Source organism: Rhincodon typus, chromosome 8 (assembly GCF_021869965.1).
Source record: "Rhincodon typus isolate 14 chromosome 8, sRhiTyp1.1, whole genome shotgun sequence".
NCBI lineage: Eukaryota > Metazoa > Chordata > Chondrichthyes > Orectolobiformes > Rhincodontidae > Rhincodon > Rhincodon typus.
This window is the reverse complement of record NC_063339.1, coordinates 86,822,784-86,836,162: the sequence shown is the minus strand read 5'-3', so window position 1 is coordinate 86,836,162 and position 13,379 is coordinate 86,822,784. Positions and strand designations below refer to the sequence as shown.

General features: G+C 45.2%; 2 long non-coding RNA genes across 5 annotated transcripts in view; one reads left to right on the top strand and one right to left on the bottom strand.

The window, feature by feature from the left end:
* Positions 1-5,680, bottom strand: part of LOC109928957 — a 19,086-nt gene extending 13,406 nt beyond the window's left edge. The window contains exons 1-3 of one of the 4 annotated variants that reach the window (XR_007262660.1): positions 5,552-5,680; positions 3,349-3,480; positions 14-63 (exon numbers count right to left, since the gene is read on the bottom strand). This is a non-coding gene — a long non-coding RNA (uncharacterized LOC109928957). Of the gene's footprint in view, positions 1-13; positions 64-3,348; positions 3,481-3,928; positions 4,642-5,013; positions 5,223-5,551 lie in introns of those variants that run through there. The other 3 variants (XR_007262659.1, XR_007262661.1, XR_007262662.1) reach the window with 3 other exon arrangements.
* A 1,205-nt stretch (positions 5,681-6,885) lies between these two features.
* LOC109927561 overlaps positions 6,886-13,379 on the top strand; it is a 9,542-nt gene continuing 3,048 nt past the window's right edge. The window contains exons 1-3 of the long non-coding RNA XR_007262678.1: positions 6,886-7,461; positions 9,028-9,141; positions 12,590-12,715. This is a non-coding gene — a long non-coding RNA (uncharacterized LOC109927561). The remainder of the gene's footprint in view (positions 7,462-9,027; positions 9,142-12,589; positions 12,716-13,379) is intronic.

The window sequence follows — 13,379 nt, the reverse complement described above, 5'->3', positions numbered from 1 at the left end:
ATTGAGGTTGTAAAGGATGTTGGTGAGGTCTCTTCTGGAGTACTATGACCAGTCCTGGTTGCCCTGTTATAGGAAGGACATTATTAAGCTGGAGCGGGTTCAGAAGAGATTTACCAGGTAGCTGCTGGAAACAGACGGATTGAGTTATGCGGAGAAACTGAATAGGCTAGGACTTCTTTCACAGGAGTGTAAGAGTTTGAGGTTGACCTAACAGAGGTTTATAAAATCCTTAGGGTTATAGAATGACAGGTGTCTGTTACCAAGGTGGGGATTTCAAGACAAGGGGCATACCTTTAATCAAATTGAATTAGCTTTATTGTCACACATACTCACATGAGTAAAGTGAAAAGTTTACAAATCGCCACTTACAGCACTGTCTCGGGTACAAAGGTACCTAGGTACAGCACTACTAGGCCCTACTATTAATTGTACAAGTCCTTCCCTTGAGGAGTAGAGATAAGGTATATCTTCCCCAGGGGGTGGAATTTCAAGACTGGAGGGCATATTTTTTTAAAGTAAAAGAAGAAAAGCAAAGACATGAGGGACAACACTTTTTTGTACACAGGGAGTTGTTCCTGTGTGGAATGAACTTCCAGAGGAAGCGGTCGATGCAGCTACAGTTACAATGTTTAAAAGACATTTGGATAGGTACATGAATTAGAAATGTTAAGAGGGATATGGGCCAAGTGCAGGCAGATAGGACTAGTTAAGTTTCGGAACAAGGTTGGCATGGACTAGTGGGACCAAGGGGTCAGTTTCCATGCTGTATGACTCTATGATTGAAACCTACAAAATACTGAGAGGCCTGGATAGATGGATGTGGAAAAGATGTTACAACTAGTAGGAGAGACTAGAACCAGAGGGCATCGCCTCGCAGTGAAGGGAAAACCCTTTAGAACTGAGTTGAGGAGGAGTTTCTTCAGCCAGAGGGTGGTGATTCTGTGGAGATCATTGCCGCAGAGGGCTGTGGAGTGTATTTTTAACACAGATAGATAGGTTCTTCATTTGTGAGGGAATCAATGGTACAGGAGAAGGCAGAAGGCAGGAGAATGGGGTATAGAAACATATCAGCCATGATCAAATGGTGGAGCAGACACGATGGGCCGAATGGCTTAATTCTGCTCCTGTATCTTGTGGTGTTATGGTTATTGTGGGAGACTTCAGTCTGCGCACAGATTGAGCAAATCAAATCAGTAACAATAGCATTGAGGTGAAATTCCGAGAATGTGTATGAGACGGTTTTCTGGATCAATACATTGAGGACCCAAATGGAGATAGGCCAGCTCGAATGCATATTGTGTAATGGCCGGGAGTGGGTTAGCTCACTTGGCTGGATGGTGATTTACGAGTCGCGATTCAGTTTGACGCCAACAGCACATGCTCAATTCATGTACAGCCCAAGGTCACCATAAAGGTGCTATATTCCTAACCTTACCTCTTGCCTGAGGCACAGTGACTCTCAGGTTAAAACACATTAGCCTTCTCTCTGTCCCTGAGACTATGACAACTTGAATATCAAATTTTTAATTGTGTAATGAGAAGGGAATAATTGGCAATCTTGCTGTATGAGACCCCTTATGGGAGGATGAAGAACTCAGTGATAGAACTCCTCGTTAAGATGGAGTGTGACAAAGTTGATTCTGAGACAAGGGGCCAAAACCTAAATAGAGGAAAATACGACAGTATGAGGCGTGAATAAATTGGGGAATATAACTTTAAAGGAATAACAAACATTTAAAGAGCACATGGAGGAACTTCAACTGTTGTTAATTCCTGTCAGACACAGAATAAACCAGGAAAGGTGACCCTGCCGTGACTAACCAGGGATATTAGGGATAGTACTGGATCCATGGAAGAGGCTATGAATTGGCAAAAAAAGAGCAGCAGGTCTGAAGACTGGGAGCTGTTCAGATTTCAGCACGAGAGGTCTAAGGGATTGATTAAGAGGGGGAAAATAAAGTGTAAGAATAAGCTTACAGGGTACATACAAACTAATTGTAAAAACTCCTAAAAGTATATGTCGAGAAGCACAGACTAATGAAAACAAATCCCTTACAATCAGAAACAGGGGAAGTTAATATGTGGAATAAAGAGATGGCAAACTAATTAACTACATATTTTGGTTCTGTCATCACAAAGGATGACACAAATAATATCCCTAAAATGCTGGGAACACATCAGTGGCAGGAACTGAATGGTATCGGTATTAGTAGGGAAATGGTATTGGAGAAATCCATGAGATTAAAAGCCAACAAATCCCGGCACCTGGTAATCTACAGCCCAGAGTACTTAAAGTGGCCTGAGATACAATGGATACATTCTGAAACTAGGGGCCTGAATCTAAATAGAGGAAATTGATGGTCATCTTTCAAGATTCCCTCGACTCTGAAACAATTACGATGGATTGGAGGATAATGAAGATAACCTCACTATTTAAAAGAAAGGTGGAGAGAAAACATGGAATGACAGACCAGTTCACCTAACACCGCAAAACAGTGACAGGACTGGACAGAGTCAGTCAGCGTGAATTTACCAAAGGGAAATCACGCAGGACAAATCTGCTGGAATGTAAGCATGCAGGTGCTGCAGAAGGTGAAGAAAGCGATTGGTATTTTGAACTTCATAGCGAAAGGATTTGAGTGCAGGAGCAGGGATGTCTTGCTGAAATTGTATAGGATCTTAGTGAGACCACACCTGGAGTACTGTGTGCAGATTTGGAATCCTTACCTGAGGGAGGATGTTCTGGCTATGGAGGGTATTCACAACAGTTCACCAGACTGATTCCTGGGATGGCAGGACAGACGTATGAGGACAGAATGGATTGGTTAGGATGAAATTCACTGGCGTTTAGAAGAATGAGGGAAGATCTCACAGAGACCAATAAAATTCTAACAGGGCTAACATGGTAAATGCAAGAAGGATGATATCTATGGCGAGGAGTCCAGAAACAGAGAGTCACAGTTTAAGGGAAAGGGCTGTGCTGTTTAGGATTGAGACGAGGAAACATTTCTTGACACAGAGACTGGTGACCCTGTGAAATTTGCTGTCACAGAAAGCAGATAAGGTCAAAACATTGAATGTTTCCAAGAAGAAGAATATGTATAGTTGTGAGGGCTTAAAGGATCAAAGGGAATGGATCTGAAGTGGGAACAGGCTACTGAGTTGAATGGTCAGCCATAATCAAACTGATTAGCGGATCAGGACCAGAATCCAAAATGACCTAAACATGTTCCTATTTTCTATGTTTCTATTCTGATGAAGGTGGGATATAAAAACAAAATGATTATGTCTGACACAGATATCAGCACAACCTTATCGCTACTGGATGAAAATCCTGTAATTCCTTACCAAACAGCAATCTGGGAGCATCTTCACCACGCGGACTGCAGCAGTTCAAGAAGATGCAGAGTAATTTTGGAAGCTTCTGGAGTGGCTGCTGTGTCTCTTATTTTCTATCCAGTTGTCAAGTTGTTGAATGTGCTGAGAAAAACAACACAGTATGTCGGAAATGTCTTTGGAAGTTTGCTGATACTGGGGGAAGCAAGAGGTGGGATGGGTGGGAAAGGGGAGCAATGAGAGAAACAATGGGCTGGGATTTGTGGTGGGGTGATGGGAGAAGAATTACCCCAATATTCAAACCACACGCCCCCACCCTGCTCGGTTCTTTCCCTCCACTCTGTGGTCTTTCTCCCAGCCTCTTTCACACTGGCAGCCAGCTCAGTGTCAAAGGCGCTCATGTGGACACTTTTCCATCAGACTCGGTCACTAGCACATGCACAAGCATCTCCCAACAGCATACTGCACATACTCCTCAGGTGAATGCAGCAATGATTAACACCAATAACCTTTGTTTCCAGCCCCATTCGGACCAAAGACAGACATACAAAGAGTCATCGTATAAATTTTCAAAAATCAAAACAAAACTGACCAGATTACTTGAGCAGTTTCCATGATGCGTTGCTTCACAGGTACACAGGATTGTCAAACCTTTGTGCTGTCACATCAACAGCCTTTTCTCAGAAAGCCCCAGTTCTAAAGAACTCTGGCACTTACTTCTATTTGACCATGTTCTCTCCCAGACTTGCTGGTACCAGTTCCCAGATACTGTCTTCATTAATGACCAAAGTAGTCTACAGAGTTTTGCTCAAGAAACAACCTGCAATTAACTTCCAGGCCTGGCCTCAGCAACAAACTATAGCTTTTATATTCTTTTTTAACACAGCTGCTGCTCACAGTCCAGAGGTCACTGTTCAGCTCTCAGATTCAAACCAAAAATGTTTTTTTTTAAATCTCAGCAAAAGTTCTAATACAGTACACAGCGGAAAGACCTTTAACCAGTGACACAGACTGGGTGAGTGGAACACTACGCATTGGAGTTTTGCTTTAATGAGATCATCTGCCATTGCTGCAATCAGATTCTGAAGTGGTTTGACAGGTTAAATGCTGACAGGATTGGCCCTCTCATTGGCTAATCTCCGTCTAAAAAGCATAGTCTCAGAATAATCCAAAGTTGAATTGAAGAGAGTTTTCATCTCAGAGGGCTGAGTGTCTTTGGAACTTCTTGCCACATAGAGCTGACAGGGCAGAGTCCTTGTGTATTTTTAAGGCAGAGATAGGTAGATTCTTGATCAATAGGGGAATTAAAGGTTACACGAAAAATGCTGGAAAAGTGGGCATCAGGAATGTCAGATCAGCCGCAATCCTATTAAATGGCAGAACAGGCCCAAGGGACTAAATGGCCTACTCCTGTTCCTATTACATATGGTCTTCCAGTAGACTGTAGAAAGATTCGTAACCAATTACACAGACTGAGTGAGTGTTCCAGTGAATTGACGGTGGAAAGAGCTTTAACATAGACTGAAATAAAAATCTCACCGTTGACAGGAACTATATGGATGTTCTGTCTATTGGATTAAAATTTACCTAATCACCCAGCCAGGAGAGACAACAGATACCCACCCTATGGAGATACTGTGGAAATATCAGGACAATGACAGTGAATCAGTTCCCCACCTGAGCTGGCCACCCAATGGTGCAGCCACACCGGGGACAGGCCATTCCCCTGCTCCATGTGCAGGAAGGATTCAGACAACCAGCTGCTGAGACACCTGTAAACTTGTACGGGGTTACAGGAGTTGGATTCTGGTAGGATTACTGCTTTTTATCACATCCAGCTTCATCTGACCTTCGTATTGCACTTTTACCACAGTAAACCCTCCCACCAGGACTAATAAAACAAAACTACAGAACCCCAGACAGAGACATTGGGGCAGACTGGGGACAGAAGGAATAAGAATTGGGGCTGGGAGAAGGAGCCGGGGGAGGGGCAACACGGGACCCCGCCGTCACTGCTACGTCACCATGCTAACCGCGCCTGCGCACTTCCCACTAAACCAAGATGCGGGGGCGTCGGCATTGGCCCGCGGCCTGTTTCAGGGAAGAAGTCTTAGGGTCTCTACAGCGAAACGGGAAATGCCCTGTTTGGGCAATCATGCAACTGTCTTGCTGGCGTATAGCACCAACACTGCCCTTCTCTCTAACCTTTACTCACCGTTTGCGGATGTCATGGAGGAACATTTCATTCCTTTCATTGCTCCCGGCACGCATGCTCACAATCACAATTAGCTGTGCGCATGCTCCAGTAGCTTGCACGCCGGTTTGATGTCGTCTAACAACCAATAGAAACCGGCAAGGGATGGGACTGGAACACGGCAACGGAATTGCTTGTCCACTCAGAGGACAAAGGGCAGGGCAGCCCCCAGGAACATCCATTGAGTGGATGGATGGGGCGGGATAATCTTCCAACCAATCAGAGAGACACAGGGGCGGGGCTGGATTTCGAGCGTCCACCGGCGAAGGTGGGGGGGCGGGGTTACAGCTCCAACCAATCAATGAACCAGAAGGCGGGTCTGACAAGGTGAACAGAGCATGCACCGTAGGCGTGCTGCAGGCCAGTGGGAGAATTATTTCTGAGAGAACAAGGTGTAGATCTGGATGAACACAGCAGGCCAAGCATCATCAGAGGAGCAGGAAAGCTGACGTTTCGGGCCTGGACCCTTCTTCAGAAATGGGGAAGGGGAAGGGGAAGGGGAAGGGGGATCTGAAATAAATAGGAAGAGAGGGGGAGGCGGATAGAAGATGGATAGAGGAAAAGATAGGTGGAGAGGAGACAGACAGGTCAAAGAGGCGGGGATGGAGCCAGTAAAGGTGAGTGGAGGTGGGGAGGTAGGGAGGAGATAGGTCAGTCCAGAGAGGACGGACAGATCAAGGGGGTGGAATGAGGTTAGTAGGTCGGAGATGGGGGTGGGGCTTGAGGTGGGAGGAGGGGATAGGTGGGAGGAAGGACAGGTTAGGGAGGCGGGGACGAGCTGGGCTGGTTTTGGGATAACAAGGTGTAGAGCTGGATGAACACAGCAGGCCAAACAGCATCATAGGAACAGGAAGGCTGACGTTTCGGGCCTAGACCCTTCATCAGAAAAGGTTTTGGGATGCGGTAGGGGGAGGGGAGATTTTGAAGCTTGTGAAGTCCACATTGATACCATTGGGCTGCAGGGTTCCCAAACGGAATATGAGTTGTTGCTCCTGCAACCTTAGGGTGGCATCAGTGTGGCACTGCAGGAGGCCAAGGATGGACATGTCGTCTGCGGAATAGGAGGGGTAGTTGAAATGGTTCGCGACTGGAAGGTGCAATTGTTCAGAGCGAATCGAGCGTAGGTGTTCTGCAAAGCGGTCCCCGAGCCTCCGCTTGGTTTCCCCGATGTAGAGGAGGCCACAACGGGAACAGCAGATGCAGTATACCACGTTAGCAGATGTGCAGGTGAACATCTGCTTGATGTGGAAAGTCTTCTTGGGGCCTCGGATGGGGGTGAGGGGGGGAGGTGAGGGGCAGGTGCAGCACTTCCGCGGTTGCAGGGAAATCTGCTGGGTGAGGTGGGGCTGGAGGGGAGTGTGGAGCAGACAAGGGAGTCACAGAGAGAGTTGTCCCTCCGGAAAGCAGGTAAGGGTGGTGAGGGAGAGATGTCTTTGGTGGTGGGGTCAGATTGCAGATGGCGGAAATATCGGAGGATGATGTGTTGGATCCGGAGGTTGGTGGGGTGGTACGTGAGGACGAGGGGGATTCTGTTTTGATTGTTATTGCGTGGAGAGGGTGTGAGGGATGAGTTGCGGGAAATGCGGGAGACACGGTCGAGGGCGTTCTCGACCACTGACAGGGGGAGGTTGCGGTCCTTGCAAAACAAGGACATCTGAGATGTACGGGAGTGGAATGCCTCATCCTGGGAGCAGATGCAGTGGAGGCGAAGGAATTGGGAATAGGGGGTGGCTGTCCATTCGTTTTACAACCCATTCAATGGGAAGGATTTCCAGATCTTCAGTCCCAACTAGAAAATCACAGCAAAGTCTACCAGAGTCACCCTTTTTAGCAGCATTGCAGTGTCATCAGTCTTTCGCCGTGCATTCAAGGTAAAATGTTTGTCTGCAGTGTCTGTGGGAAAAGATTTCTGCGATCAGTGTCACCGGAAAGGTTCTAAGAAATTCGAAACCGTGTGCAGAGCAGCCCCGGAGGATGAGTCTGGGTATCACAATTTAGGAAGGAGAGCCTGGACCTTCCTCGGGGTCAGTGCAGGTTTACTCCAATGATTCCTGGTTTTTATTATGAGCAACGGTTGCAGGAATCAGTCTTAGATTCATTGTGAACGGAATAATTTAGCTCATTTCATCAATACCAACTTTCTGTACAGAAATGCAATCTCTCAATTTCCCCTGCTCCTTGCCCAAAGTTTATTTCACTTAAATGATGATCTAATTTTCTTTATGATGCCATTGATTCTCTTTGTTTCCACCCGTAAGGAGAGAGGACTGTATAGTTCCTTTCATTCTGGGGGGCGGGAGGTGGGGGGATTATTCCTCTTGTATCTATTGCTGGATAGCTCAGTTTGGGAATGTATTAGCCGGAGATAAAATCTCCATCTGCCGGTCCTCAGCCCATTGACCCATTATTTGTCGTCAAGTAAGCGAATCAGCTGTATCCTTTATTATTGCAAGAATTGAATGTAAATGTAAAGATATCTGCTTCATTTGTAAAGAGATTTGCTGAGATATGGGTGACTTTAATCTGCACATAAATTGAGCAAATCAAATTTGTAGCAATATGACACAGGAGGCATTCTTAGCATGTATATGGAACAGTTTTAAGAATCAATATAGCGAGGAAGCAACTGGGTATTTCCTAACGAGAAAGGAATTCTCATTAGGGTGGCATTGTGGCTCAGTGGTTAGCACTGTTGCCTCACAGCGCCAGGAACCCGGTTTCAATTCCAGCCTCAGGCGACTGTCTGTATGGAGTTTGCACGTTCTCCCCGTGTCTGCATGGGTGTCCTCTGGGCACTCTGGTTTCCTCCCACAGTCCAAAGATGTGCTGACTAACTGGATTGACCATGCTAAATTGCCAATAGTGTTCAGGGAGGTGTAGTTTAGGGGATGGGTCTGGGTGGGAGGTTCTGAGAGTCGGTGTAGACTTGTTGGACCAAAGGGCCTGTTTCCACACTGTAGGGATTCTATGATCTATGAATAATTGATAATAATTTTGAGCATGGGCCCGTAGGAAAGAGTGACCACAATAAGATAGAATTCTTCATTAAGATGGAGAGTGATGTCATTCTTTCTGAGACTAGAGTTCTGTCATTAAATAAAGAAAATTGGAATGACGAGAGGTGTGAGCTAGCTGTAATAAATCATGGATCAGTATTTACATGGGTTTTGTGAGATTGTCTTTCAATGTTTGCCATGATCTATGTTCAAAAGTTATTTATCCCAGTCTGGCATAAGAACAATGTAGGAACCATGGCAAAAAAGGGAAATGATGGTTAGTATTAAATTTGCTAAATAAATCAACACACCTGAGGATTGAGAACAGTTTAGAACTCAACAAAGGGAGACAAAGAGATTGATTAAAAGGCAGAAAATAGAGTATGATAGTATGCTTGCAATGACCACACAAATCAATAGTTTTCTTTTATTCATTCACAGAATGCGGACATCGCTGGCTAAGCCAAAATATATCGTCCATCTATGATTGCTAAGAGGGCTGTCAAGAGTCAACTGCATTGCTGTTGGGTTAGAATCACATGTAGGCCAGAGGAGGTAAGCATGACATTCTTTCCCACGAAGGACATCAGTGAACCAGATGGGATTTTCCTGGCGATTAATGCTTTCATGATCAATATTAAACTCTTAATTCAAGATTGATAGTAAAGCGTTAATAAAAATGAACTCAGGTTCTCCTACAATCGGAAACAGAGGAATTTAAAAAATGGAGTACAAAGTGATGGCAGACGAACTAAATACACCCTCCTATCTTCAAAAAGGAGAACACAAATAACATCCCCAAAATAAGAGGAAATCACAGGGTTAAATGGGAAGGTAGAATTGAAAGAAATTAGTATTGGCAGTCAAATGATATTGGGTAAAATAACGGGATTAACGCAGATGACTCCCCAGGAATTGATAACCTTCATCCCAGTGTACCTCAGAAAGCGGCCCGAGAAATAAGAGATGCACTCGTATTATCTTCCAAAATTGTACAGACTCTGAAAGAGTTCCTGATGATTTGAGTGTAGCTAAAGTAACCCTAGTATTTAGGAAAGAGGCAGAGAAAATGGGGAATTTGTATGATGCTGGTTGTGGGAAAAATGTTACAGTCCACTCTAAAAGGAGTATTAACAGAGTACTTGGAAGATAGTAACAAGATCAGACAGAGTTAGCAGGGTGTTTTTCTGTGCTGTAGATCTTTGAGATTCTTTGTTGGGCATGAATTCCCTCCAAGCCACTTGCCATCCTGACTTGGAAATATATCACTGTTCCTTCACTGTTGTTGGGTCAAAACCTTGAAATCCCTCCATAACAACATTGTGGATCGACCGACAGCCCATGGACTGCAGTGGTTCAAGAAGGCAGGTCAGCATCTTCATAAAGGTCACTAGGGCCACCCTGTGATGCACACATTCCATGATCAAATTTTGAAAAAAAGACATTTTTTAATTGAATCCTAAATGGATCTGCTATGACCTTTTGGAGGCTCGACGAGCCAAATGACTACTTCTGCTCCTATTTCGTATGTTCTCTACCCTTTTACCAAAATGCATCATCTCATGAAGAATGTTGTATTCCCTGGAATTACAGAAGATTGAGGCATGATTTGATTAAAAATTAAGGTGTTAATGAAGCTGGTCGGGGAGATAGAGATGGAAATATTTCCACTGGGTGGGTGAATTGGGAACTCAAACACTCTCCTCACCCGCAGGAATTAGATAAGACTCGAGTTTCTTTGTTCGCTGATTTATTCCAACGTACGTCTGAGGAAAAAGAGTAGGCGATTCGTCCCTTTGAGCCTGCTATGCCACTCAATATAATCGTGACTGATCTGATTTCAACCTCAACTCTATGTACCTGCATATCCCCAACAATTATTCATCATCTTGATCATCAAGAATCTATCTGCCTCTGCCTTAAAAATATTTAATGATTCAGCAACTACTGCCTTTTGAGGAAGTGAATTCCAAAGACTGTCAACCCTCTGAGTGAGAAGAAGTGTTTCCTCGTTTCTGTTTTAAATGGGCTCACTCTTATATTTAAACTATGATCCCTATTTCAAGATTGTCCCCTAAGAGCAAACATTTTTTTCAGCATCCGCCTGGTCAGGTCCCCTCAGTATGTATTGACAACTGTCCTTAAGTATGCTAGCCAGTACTGTATATAGTTCTCCATGTGCAGTCTCACCAGTACGTAAGGGGGGATTGCATGTACCTGGAGGTGGTTCGTGAATTTCTGCTTGCCTGCAGTAATGCTTTTCCAACAAGCCTAGGTTATTCACAGAGGACTGGAAAATCGCTAACGTGGCAACTCTGTTTAAAAAGGGAGTGAGGCAAAAGACGGAAAATTACAGGCCGATTAGCCTAACCTCGGTAGTGGGCAAGATTTTGGAGTCCATTGTAAAGGATGACATTTCTGAATATTTGGAAGTGTATAGTATGATAGGGCAAAGTCAGCATGGTTTCGTCAAGTGGAGGTCATGCCTGCCAAATCTGCTAGAATTCTTTGAGGAAGTAACGAACAGGGTAGATCAAGGAGAGCCAATGGATGTTATCTACCTCGACTTCAAGAAGGCCTTTGATAAGGTGCCACACAGGAAGCTGCTGAGTAAGATAAGGGCCCACGGTGTTAGAGGCAAGGTGCTAGCATGGATAGAAGATTGGCTGTCTGGCAGAAAGCAGAGAATAGAGATAAAGGGGTCTTTCTCGGGATGGCAGCTGGTGACAAGTGGTATTGCGCAGGAGCCGGTGCTGGGACAACAACTTTTCACTTTGTACATTAATGATGTAGTTGAAGGAACTGTGGGCATTCTGGCTAAGTTTGCAGACGATACAAAGGCAGGTGGAGGGACAGGTAGTGTTCAGGAAGTGGCGAGGCTGCAGAAGGACTTAGAAAGGTTAGGAGAGTGGGCAAAGAAATGGCAGATGAGTACAATGTGGGAAAGTGTGAGGTCAAACACTTTAGTAAGCAGAACAAAAGCATGGACTATTTTCTAAATGGGGAGAAAATTCAGAAATCTGAAGTACCAAGAGACTTGGGAGTTCTAGTCCAGGATTCTCTGAAGGTAAACTTGCAGGTTGAGTCAGTTGTCAGGAAGGCAAATGCAATGTTGGCATTTATTTTTGAGAGGACTTGAATTTTAAAGCAGAGATGTACTACTGAAGCTTTATAAGACTCTGGTCAGGCCACATTTGGAGTATCGCATGCAGTTTTGGGACCCATATCTCAGGAAGGATGTATTGGCCCTGGAGTGGGTTCAGAGGAGGTTCATGAGAATGGTCCCAGGAATGGAAAGCTGAACATATGAGGAACGTTTGAGGACTCTGGGACTTTACTCATTGGAGTTTAGAAGGATGAGAGGGGATCTAATTGAAATTTTCAAAATGTTGAATGGCCTGGACAAAGTGGACGTTGGGAAGATGCTTCCATTGGTAGGAGAGTCTAGGACCCGAGGGCACAGCCTTAGAGTAAAGGGGAGATCTTTCAGAACGGAGATGAGGAGAAACGTCTTCAGCCAGAGACTGGTGAATCTGTGGAATTCACTGCCACAGAAGGCTGTGGAGGCCAGGTCATTGAGTACATTTAAGACTGAGATAGCTAGCTTCTTGATTATCATGGGGATCAAGGGTTACGGGGAGAAAGCGGGAAAATGGGGTTGAGGAACTCATCAGCCATGATTGAATGGCAGAGCAGACTCGATAGGCCGAATGGCCTAATTTCTGCTCCTAAGTCTTATGGTCTCAATTTTCAACTGACAAAGACTATGGTCAGCCAGTTGTACCGTTTATCTTGTTACACAGACAGCATTGTGTGGCATCACTCGAACCTCAAACTCTGCTGGCTCTGCAGAAATTCCTGCAGACTGTTCCCAGTTTGTCTGGTTTGCCTGGTTTGTCCTTTAGTTTTCGACTTCTGCCCTGTCAATTAATGATCAGGTGAGTTTTTATGACAATCCAGCAGATTTCATTCCAGTTCTTCCTGTTTTCAATTTATTTTACAGAAAGTTCAAATTAAACATGACATCAAGAGCTGCCAGCAATGCTTGATTCTCAGGAGCTGAATATCACCAGCCTTTGAACATGGAAGGAAAAAGCATCATTCACAGTGAAGAGAAACCATACACATGGTCTGTGTGGACAAGGTTTCAGTCAGTCATCAGGCCTGTTAAGACATAATTGCAATCACAACAAGGAGACAACAATTACATCAAGCAGCAGTTGTTTTGCAATGTTATGCTCATGAATTTCAGTTTCAGTTAAGCAACAGTCACTCAGCTCCAAATCTCCTTACTCTGAACCAAATCCACCTGTAAGCTCAGAGGGAGAGAGAGGGGGGACAGAGGGAGAGTGAGAGGGCGACAGGGGAGAGAGCGAGAAGGGAAAAGAAGAAGCGATCGAGAGACGGAGAGAGCGATTTAGAGGGAGAAAGTGAGAAATTAAGGGCTAGGGAATAAGGGATGGCAAAGGTGGAGAGAGAGGGTGACAGAGGTGGAGAGAGAGGGGGGTCAGAGAGGCAGAGGGAGAGAGATAGAGAGGGGGAGAGAGGGAAGAAAAATGGTAGAGTGAGGGGGACAGTGGGAGTGAGAGGCACAGAGACAGAGAGAGGGAGAGAGAGAGGGGCACACACAGAGTGAGGGTGACAGTGAGAGAGAGACAATGTCAGAGTGAGTGAGAAGGAGACAGAGGGGCAGAGACAGGGACGGTGGGAGTGGAGAGAGAGAGAGTTGGAAAGGATGACAGAGGCGGGGGAACGGAGAGAGGGACAGGAACAGAGGGAGAAGGAGAAGGGAA